At 31.8% G+C, this 10,536-nt stretch overlaps 2 pseudogenes; both read left to right on the top strand.

The window, feature by feature from the left end:
* Window positions 1-2,405: 2,405 nt before the first annotated feature.
* LOC143625298 (epi-neemfruitin B 7-O-acetyltransferse L7AT-like) lies at window positions 2,406-3,742 on the top strand (annotated as a pseudogene).
* Window positions 3,743-8,974: 5,232 nt separating this feature from the next.
* On the top strand, window positions 8,975-10,330 carry LOC143625297 (epi-neemfruitin B 7-O-acetyltransferse L7AT pseudogene; annotated as a pseudogene).
* The last annotated feature ends 206 nt before the right edge of the window (window positions 10,331-10,536 follow it).

Below are 10,536 nucleotides of genomic sequence, written 5' to 3'. Positions count from 1 at the left end.
ACGAACATGAACACATGTTCCGTTCGTTCATTTATGTTCATGAACATCCGTTTATGTTCGTTTATTTATGTTCGATTATGTATTAATATAAAATAATTAAATATTATCTAGATAGGTTATTTGCTTAAAGGTTTTATATTTGTTAATTTATGTTCATTTAAGTGTTTACATTTAAGTTCGTTTATGTTTGTTTGTGTTTATTTACATTTATTCATGTATGTTCGTTTATCTTTGTTCAATTATGTTCGTTTAGATTTTAAACAAACGAACACAAATGTCCATTTTTAAATAAACGAACATGAACATAAATATTTGTTCAATTAAGTGTCCGTGCTCTTTTAAAATTAAATGAACACGAACATGCCCTTGTTCATGTTCATTCGATTCGTTTACAAGCTTTCATTATTCACATTGATGAATACATCGGTCTCGATATCTAGGCTCTGCCGATTTTATATGTGTTCGTGAATCGTTCGTGAACAAACTAATTTCCTTAATGAACGAACACGAACATAAAATCTCGTTCGGTAAGTATTCGTGAACCGTTCGTGAACACATTATTTTCTTAACGAACGAACACGAACAAGACCTTGTTCGTGTTCGTTCGGTTCGTTTACAGCCCTACAAATAATCAGTCAACTTCCTATGTTTTGGTTTATTTGCCGCTTTTGTCTCAAATGGGTCAAATAAGTTTAATTTTGTTTGTATAAAAAATTAAATTTGATGCTTTGTTTATTTATAAATTAAATAACTAGAAACAAGTGATTGCCGGCTAATCCGACCTGCCCATTTTGAAACTTATTAAAAATGATGTACTTTAATCCGATATAGCGTACTAACGATAATTATATAAAACCAATCTTAAATAATCTTTTCTTATTGATTAAACCACTCTGGAGATTTTGATTTTTTAAAATATACTTAGGGGTTGGATTGTTTCCAAAATTCAATTTTTAATCTGTTTTCCATAAAGAATTTATTAAAGTTTTATCTCAAATAGCACAAGTATCTAATAAAATTTATATTTCTAATAACTTGAATAAACCTAACACGAATAATTCGTTCAAAAGCAACAAGTTAAAATTGCCATAATATAGAATGGATTATTTTGAAGTGTCCACGAACTATTTTGACTATATGTTTTATATAGTTTTATTTTTTAGTGACTATATGTTTTTGAATTACCAAGTGACTATGTTAACTATATGTTTTGTGTCATATATAAAAGGATTGTTGTGTCACTTGACACCTAATTGGATCATCCTTGTGCTAACTAGCATCTCAAGGTTAAAAAGAAAACTACATCACATTCCACATAGCCCCAACAAAGAATAAAAAAGGAAACCAAATGAGTATTTATATGTATTTTGTACAATTTGATATTTTACGTTCATTGTTATATACAAAGATAAAAACGAAGACATGAAATATATATATATATATATATATATATATATATATATATATATTAAGATAGATACAATAAAGTGACAGTTGAAGCTATAAATGCTTCATTCAAAGAAATATTAAGAGATATATGGATTTTCAACATGTGTGTGTATATATATATTGTTTTCATATTGCTTAATATGTAATTTAATATACTGTATAATACAAATTTATATAAACAGTTCATATTTTTTGTATTTCATATGTAGTTATTTGAATAAATTTATTTATTACAACCCATATGGCACACGGATACCTAACCTAATATAACAAATATATAAAAAAAAATAGCAAGCAATTAGGCAAACAGATTACTTACAAAAGACACATATTATATTAATTAGAGCATTCTCATCCAATCCCTCATTATGTGAAGGGTGTTTTTATAATTTAGAGAGTGATTTAGGGTGTTGTGAGTAAAGAGTTTTATATTTTAGAAAACTAGTGATTTTTCTGTATATTTGAAAAGTTACTGTTCATCACCTATAATTTTTTAATATATTTTGAAAGTGGTTGTAAGTGAAGGAAAGAGAAAAATGTAATGATAAAAGGTATAAAAAGTATTATTTAATTGAAATAGAGAGAGAACATAAAATGAGTTTTAGTATAATTTTTGATTTGGAGATAGGGGATGAGATGAAAATGCTCTTATATAGCGTGCTTTTTGAATTACAAAAAAAAAAAAAAACACCCGAAATGGTTTGTTTAAGTGGGAACTTAGTGCCAATTAATAATATCTTTCGTGATACAGTCAAATGCGCACAGCTTGCATTGATTAGGTTCATATTACAAAATCATGTGCAATCAATAAACGCTCAACACGCGTGATAATTAGCTAATTACACGTTTTAAAAATCACACTATATATATAATGGCCTTTGTAGGGCATATCTTACACATTGCAATTACCATCTACTCTAAACTGATTTCAAATGACTAACCAACCATTTTATTCTATGGAAATTGAAATCATTTCCAAAGAGAGCATTAAACCATCTTCCCCAACACCAACCCACTTAAAAACATTCAATCTTTCTATCCTTGATCAACTTATTATTGTTCCTTACGTACCAATAATCTTTTATTACCCTAATCACAAACGCGACAATATATTCCAAGCCCTACAAAGGTCATTGATTCTAAAGAAATCATTATCTGAAACCTTGACTCAGTTTTACCCACTTGCCGGAATGATTAAGAACAATCTTTCAATTGATTGTAATGATGTTGGTGCTAACTATGTCTTAGCTTTGGCTCATGGTCGTCTTGATGACTTCTTGTGCCAACCAGACCTTGGATTGATCAAGATGTTCTTGCCATTTGAACCTAGTTTTGATGAATCTAGTGCGGGTTCTCGTGTAACAAACGTTCAAGTGAACATTTTCAAATGTGGTGGAATCGCCATCGGTTTGTGTGTCTCACACAAGATCCTTGATGGGGTTGCACTCTACACTTTTTAAAAGGATGGGCTAACATGGCTTGTGGAACTAAAGAAGTCATTTATCCAAACTTAACTACTTCATCAATTTTTCCCGCAAAAAGCTTGTGGCTTAGAGATGCATCTATGACTTATTATCAAACATTGATAAAGGAAGGAAAGTGTAGCACGAAAAGATTCATATTTAGTTCGAATGCCATAGCCATGTTAAAAGCAGAGGCAAGTAAACGTGGAGTGAAACAACCAACACGAGTTGAGGTGGTGTCTGCTATGATATGGAAGTGTGCAATTGAAGCATCTAAAGAAGCATGCGGTTTCCAGAAAAGTTCCACGTTAACTCACTATGTGAATCTTCGTAGAAAAGTTGGAGTAAAGTTGTCAAAAGACTTGCTTGGTAACATGATTTGGATCTCAAATGCAGTGTGCAAAGATAGCCACGAGACCACATTGCATGGTTTGGTGAATAAGGTGCATGATAGCTTTGCGAAAATTGATGATGAGTTTGCACAAAAAGCGCAAGGTGATGAAGGGTATGTTGCAATGCAGAAGTCACTTCAAGAAATAGGAGAAATTGACTCTGCAGGGCCAATAGATAACTATATTTTCACAAGCTGGTGTAACATGGGTTTCTATGATATTGATTTTGGTTGGGGAAAACCTAGTTGGGTGACCGGTATTGTAGCTGATGGCGTTCGTGTGTTCACTAATTTTGTGACTCTGATGGATACAAACTGTGGTGATGGAATTGAAGCATTTGTGAATTTGGATGAAGAAGAAATAAAGATTCTACAATGCAACCCAGATCTACTAGCATATGCTTCTCTTGATCCCAGTCCACTTCCAAATTATCTATGAAGTTTTCTACTTTACACATTCCACAAAATATGTAATAATTTGACTTTTAATTTATGTGAATAAGGCTCATGTCATTTGTACGTAATCAATTTATTATTTAGATTGAAATGAAGTTTCATGTTTATTAGAAGTTGCTACACTACACGCTCCATTGGTGCGGTTTAACTCTTTTTAATTTATCAGCTTAATTATCTAATGTAATCTTTTGAGGATAAGAAATATTTAATGAGGATTTTAAAGGAAAAATACGCTATAAACGTACTATGTACACAATTGTACATAGTTTTAAGGGTAAAAAGTGACATTTTCGACGTGCAAAAGATAGTGTGTTTGGTAGACCAAGAAGAAATTCACAAAATCATATACAATATCTTGTTTTAAGACGCGTGCATCGGTGAAACTGATTCTTGAAACCACTGCCACTGCAATGACGTTTCTAACATGATGTGAATGCCAAATTTGGTTTTTAGTGAAGTTCTGACGTGGTTCAATTCGAGATAAACTAATCTCCTAAGATAGAGACCCTTAGAGCGGTTAGACTCTAAGTAGATTAGATGAAGAAGAGACTTTAGATAGGAAAATAAAATAGTGATCGTGGGAATATAACTGCATGACACTTAGGTGGTGAACATGGAGATGATGCTAGAATTTTGCATGAAAAGTAAGCGTGCAATATTTGAACGCATGTAGAAAATAAACTCTAATGCAAATGCTCGGGTCAGGTGGGTGGATCCGTATCAATGCTCAAGTAATTGTATGCTATAGATTTTGGTGATGAAACTAATATTAAGACCCCGTTTTATCATTTTATGTAACAAATTCTTTTTTGGTGCTACTTATAAATTTATCTTCAATAATTCCAAATAAAATTAAAGTAGTCCAAGTTTTTTTTATTACATCGAAACAAAAGGCAAGCGGGCAACAATATGTGCCGCTACCCAATCTTTTAAAAACTACATTTGCTAATCTTGGAAAACCGACCTTATTATATTCTTGAACGCCCAAACATTAACATTGCCTCAATTTTAATCTTATTCTTTTATTAGAAAACCGGATCGTATAATGAGGATCATATCCACGTTTTTTCATTCCATTAATATGAACTTACCAAATTGAATCATGTCCAAAACCGTCTCGAAAATCAAAAATCCTATGAATAATAGAATGCTCGTTGCATTAACAAAAGCTAAATGGTTTGTTTTAGTGAGAACTTAGTGCTAATAACATCTTTTGTGATACTCAAAATCAGATGTAATCGAATTAAATTATCGAGCCCAGCTTTCATTTAAATAATGGACATTTTATTGGAGCTCTCATTGATTATGCTCATATTACAAATCATGTGAAGTATGTATGCATTAATAATCAAGGGTTAAGCTTCCGCTTGTATTTTCATCCAAAAATTTTTATATGTATTGAGTTCTCCAGAAATAACGTCTGTGGTCATCCTTATAAGCTTTGCCAGTGTAAAATGTCATGTGTCAAAGAATAATATTGAAATTAATTTGCTAATTACACGTTTAATAATTATGAACCTAATTTACTAAAACTTTTTTTGGTCATATCTTGTAATCAACTCTTACGCTGTCGGCTTGTGGCAATCTTTTTGCCTGGTTATGAATTTTGTACGCTAATATAGCTCGTTTTCAAACTTATAATAGTCAAAATATATAAATTAAAAAGAATTATCAAGTTCAGTTAAAGATAAAATGTATTTTTTATATTATTAATTTTTTTTATTATTACTATTATTGTTATTATTATTAATTTGTTATAGAATTCAAATTAGAAAACTCATTGGAGTTAGGTGTTAGGGTCAGTTTGTATGATGTAATGGAATGAATAATATTGTAATGGAATGAGCGGAGTAATGAAATGAACAAAGAAATGAAATAGATCATTACAATTTCATTGTTTTGTTTGATTACCATATAAAAATGAAATTAACCATTACTTTGTATTATTATTTTTAAATAGTAAACTATACACGCATACTATTTTCATCAATTATAGAGGAAATAACATAACAACGATATAATATTATAAATAAAATTATAATTATGATTATAATTAAAATTATAATTATAACAATAATAGTTATATATGATAACAGAAAAGGAACATCCATAACAAAATAATAATAATAATAATTATATTGTAAAGAAAAAATAATATTGATAATAAATGCTAATTATTATTATTATTATAGATGACTATTTTTCATTCCATTATTTAAAGGAATGAAAAAAAAAGCATCATATCTCAAGGAATGAAAAAAATCTATGAATGAAAGGAATTATATTTCATTGAAATGATCCATTTCATTGATACTTGACAACTAAACATGTTTAATTCCATTCTTTTGAAATGGTTCATTTCATTTCAACTTCCATTCCTTTATACAAAACACTACCTTAGTGTGATGTTGCTTCCATTGAGGTCAAGGGTTCAAGCTTTATGAAAATTGAAATCATTTCCAAAAAGAGCATAAACCATCGTCCCCCTACACCGTACATCCCACTTAAAAACATTCAATCTTTCTATCCTTGATCAACTTATTAACGCTCCTTTCGTACTAATCATCTTTTATTACCCTAGTCACAAAGACAGCAATATATTCCAAACCTTGCAAACTTACAAAGGTCATTGGTTCTAAAGAAATCACCTTTGACTCAGTTTTACCCGCTTTTAAAAACAATCCTTCAAAGGCAAAAAAGTTGTGTAATACATGCGGCTAAAAGCTGGTGATACAATATATTAAATACAATCAATTTCCTAACTGAGTAGTATATAATCAAGGAAAGATATCTAAATACATATTGTGTGACGTCTAATGCTTTGGACTATTTGGAAAGGCCTTTATCAAACATTCAAACTCTTTTGGGTGGAAGGGCACCATCGTTCTTCCATAATTTTGATACTCAAAACTATTTTTTAATATTGATACTCAAAACGATAATTTTAAATGGATTACATTCCACAAACAATATACCATAATTTTGAGGGGGTCAAAATTGCCATTTTCCACGTGCAGATATGGGTTTGTGTGAATCGTGACATTTGATGATAGGAAATATTGAAATGAGGGTTTTAAAGGAAAAATACGCTAGAAACTATGCGCACTAGTTTTAAGAGGCCAAAAGGGACATTTTCCACATGTAAATTAAAAAATATCGTTTGGTAAATCAAGAAGAAATTCATGACATCTGGTACAATTTTTTGTTTTAAGACGAGCATCGGTGGTTGACTCTTGAACTAAAGTTCGGCATTCTTTAATATAAAATCATTGCAATGATGTTTCAGATTGGATTGATAGTTAAGGCTAGTGGCGGAACCAGAACTTTTTATCCGGAGGGTCATAATATAATTGTTTTACATTCTTAATTAGTTACCATACATCAGCTACTTTTATAATAACAATTGGTCACTGTAACCTTCGCTGACTCACCTTTTGTTACCTGTAATTAATTGGTTTGTGCAAAGCAAGGCAAGGCAAGGCCAACAATAATTTAATCTTTCAATTATATAACTATTCTTGACTTATTGTATTATTATTTTCATTGGCATTTAACGGCTTTATGAAGTTTGATGTTCGGATTTGGGGTTTTTTAACAAACAAAATTTCAAATGAGCATTTCTACGTATACCAGTAACAATATAAAACTATGACAAACTATTAGATAATATGTTAACTAGGTAAATATCAAACAAGGAAACATTCTTATAATTATTAAAATAAATAATTTAAAATTAAAACAAAAGTAAAACATTACTTTGATTTAAGATACCTCATGACAAAAATTAAGAGTAGCTAATCGAGGGAAACAGATCCAGCAAACTAGGCATGTAAGTGAAGCAGACATTAACAGTGAAGGATGAGAGGGCAATAAGTAGGGTTTTTTTTATTAATCAACGGGTAACCAAGTAGGTTAAGTGAAAAAAAATAATAATAAAACAATAAGTTTTTGTAATGGGCCTAGTATATAAAATGAAAGGGGGTTAAAAATCCCGTTATTGTGTAGATAATTAAATATTAAACCAACAGTCACTTTTATGATTTATTATCAGTGTTTCCATCTTTCTCCGTTCAGACCTCCCGACGTCATAAACACATCGCCGGACTGCCGCGGCTCCGCCAGATGCAAGAATATCTTTGAGTATAGTAACTATTCTTTTCATTTTCGACTTTTAGATGCTCACCCCAACATAATCGAGAGGGTCAAACTATATTTTCTCCCGTTGATCGACTACTCAGTATGCTGTAGATTTTGCCGGCCGGAGGGTCAGGTGACCCTCTTGACCCCCCTGTAAATCCGCCGATGATAAGGCTCATGATCTTGTGGTCACAGTTCGAAACGTGACTTAAAGGGAATTTCCTATATTGGTGATCAGTTTCATTTTTTTAAGGTGATTATGGCTGAATAAGGTCTTGCGTGTCAAAATCAATATGAATGGTTGGCATTCTGTCTTTGGAAGGCTCACATTCAAACACGCGCAGTTTAATAAAAAAATACGATGTGAATTTGAGTGCCACACATGTTACGTAGCCTCGTTTTTATTAGAAAACTGGATTGTATTACGTGGATCATATCCAGGTTTTTGTATTAGTTACTCGTCATTTAAAATTGAATTTTAGAATTTGAATCGGCTCCAAAACCGTCTCAAAATTCATAAACTCATGTCTACTCCGAAGTTTTCATGTTCAATTCGATTTGCAGGTTTTCTTGAGCTGCAACCTGAAACTAGAGATTCATGGTGTTAGAAGAGTATTTCTTATGTGTTTTCTAACAACAACATAATAAAATATACAAAAGACTAGCAAGCAGCTAGGCAAACAGAACAATCACAAAATAGACATATTATATATGAATAATAGCATGCTCTTTGAACTAATAAAAACTAAATGGTTTGTTTAAGTGGGAACTTAGTGCTAATAATATCTTTCATGATACTCAAAATCAAAGGCAATCGAATTATATTATTGAGTGCACAGCTTGCATTGACTATGTTCATATTATAAAATCATGTGCAATCAATAAACGCTAGACATGCGTGATAATTATATTAAACTTAATTTGCTAATTACTCGTTTTATAATTAAGAACCTAATTTATTAATTTATCATATGTTGCTAAACGCAAAATGCATATAAAATATTGATTAGAAATCATACTATAAAATGGCCTTGTAGGGCATATATCTTATATTGCAATTACCATCTACTCATTCCATATGACTAACCAACCAATTTATTCTACGGAAATTGTTTCTAAAGAGAGCATTAAACCATCTTCCCCAACACCAACCCACTTAAAAACATTCAATCTTTCTATCCTTGATCAACTTATTATTGTTCCTTACGTACCAATTGTCTTTTATTACCCTAATCACAAAGATGACAATATATTCCAAGCCCTACAAAGGTCATTGATTCTAAAGAAATCATTATCCGAAACCTTAATTCAGTTTTACCCACTTGCTGGAACGATAAAGAACAATCTTTCAATTGATTGTAATGATGTTGGTGCTAACTATGTGTTAGCTTTGGTTCATGGTCATCTTGATGACTTCTTGCGCCAACCAGTCCATGGATTGACCAAGAGGTTCTTGCCACTTAAACCTAGTTTTGATGAATTTAGTGCGGGCTCTCATGTAACAAACGTTCAAGTGAACATTTTCAAATGTGGTGGAATCGTTGTCGGGTTGTGTGTCTCACACAAGATCCTTGATGGGGCGGCACTCTACACTTTTCTAAAACGATGGGCTAACATGGCTTGTGGAATTAAAGAAGTCATTTATCCAAACTTAACTACTTCATCAATTTTTCACGCAAAAAGTTTGTGGCTTAGAGATGCATCTATGGATTATTATCAAACATTGCTAAAGGAAGGCAAGTGTAGCACGAAAAGATTCATATTCAGTTCGAATGCCATAGCCATGTTAAAAACATAGGCAAGTAAACGTGGAGTGAAACAACCAACACGAGTTGAGGTGGTGTCTGCTTTGATATGGAGGTGTGCAATTGAAGCATCTAAAGACGCATGTGGTTTCCAGAAAACTTCCACGTTAACCCACTACGTGAATCTTCGTAGAAAAGTTGGAGTAAAGTTGTCAAAGGACTTGTTTGGTAACATGATTTGGATCTCAAATACAGTGTGCAAAGATAGCCATGAGACCACATTGCCTGGTTTGGTGTATAAGGTGCATGATAGCATTACGAAAATTGATGATGAGTTTGTACAAAAAGCGCAAGGTGATGAAGGGTATGTTGCAATGCAGAAATCACTTTAAGAAATTGTAGAAACTAGCTCCACCGGGCCAATAGATAACTACATTTTCACAAGCTGGTGTAACATGGGTTTCAATGATATTGATTTTGGTTGGGGAAAACCTAGTTAGGTGACTGGTATTATGGCTGATGGCGCTCGCATGTTCACTAATTTTGTGACTCTAATGGATACAAACTGTGGTGGTGGAATTGAAGCATTTGTGAATTTAGATGAAGAAGAAATGAAGATTCTACAATGCAATCCACATCTACTAGCATATGCTTCTCTTAATCCCAGTCCACTTCCAAATTATCTATGAGCTTTTCTACTTTACACATTCCACAAAATATGTAATAATTTGACTTTTAATTTATGTGAATAAGGCTCATGTCATTTGTATGTTGCCGATTTGTTTAATGAATTTATTATTTTGATTGAAATATAGTTTCAATTTATTAGAAGTTGCTACACTACACGGTCCACTAGTGTAGAGCCCATTCAAAATGTTTAAGTCTTTTCTATTTA

This window comes from Bidens hawaiensis, unplaced genomic scaffold, assembly GCF_021521415.1.
Source record: "Bidens hawaiensis isolate Kalapana, Puna unplaced genomic scaffold, B.hawaiensis_p1.1 tig00004101_1, whole genome shotgun sequence".
NCBI classification, from domain to species: Eukaryota; Viridiplantae; Streptophyta; class Magnoliopsida; order Asterales; family Asteraceae; genus Bidens; species Bidens hawaiensis.
The sequence above is the reverse complement of the archived record's forward strand: the minus strand, read 5'-3'. Positions and strand labels throughout refer to the sequence as shown.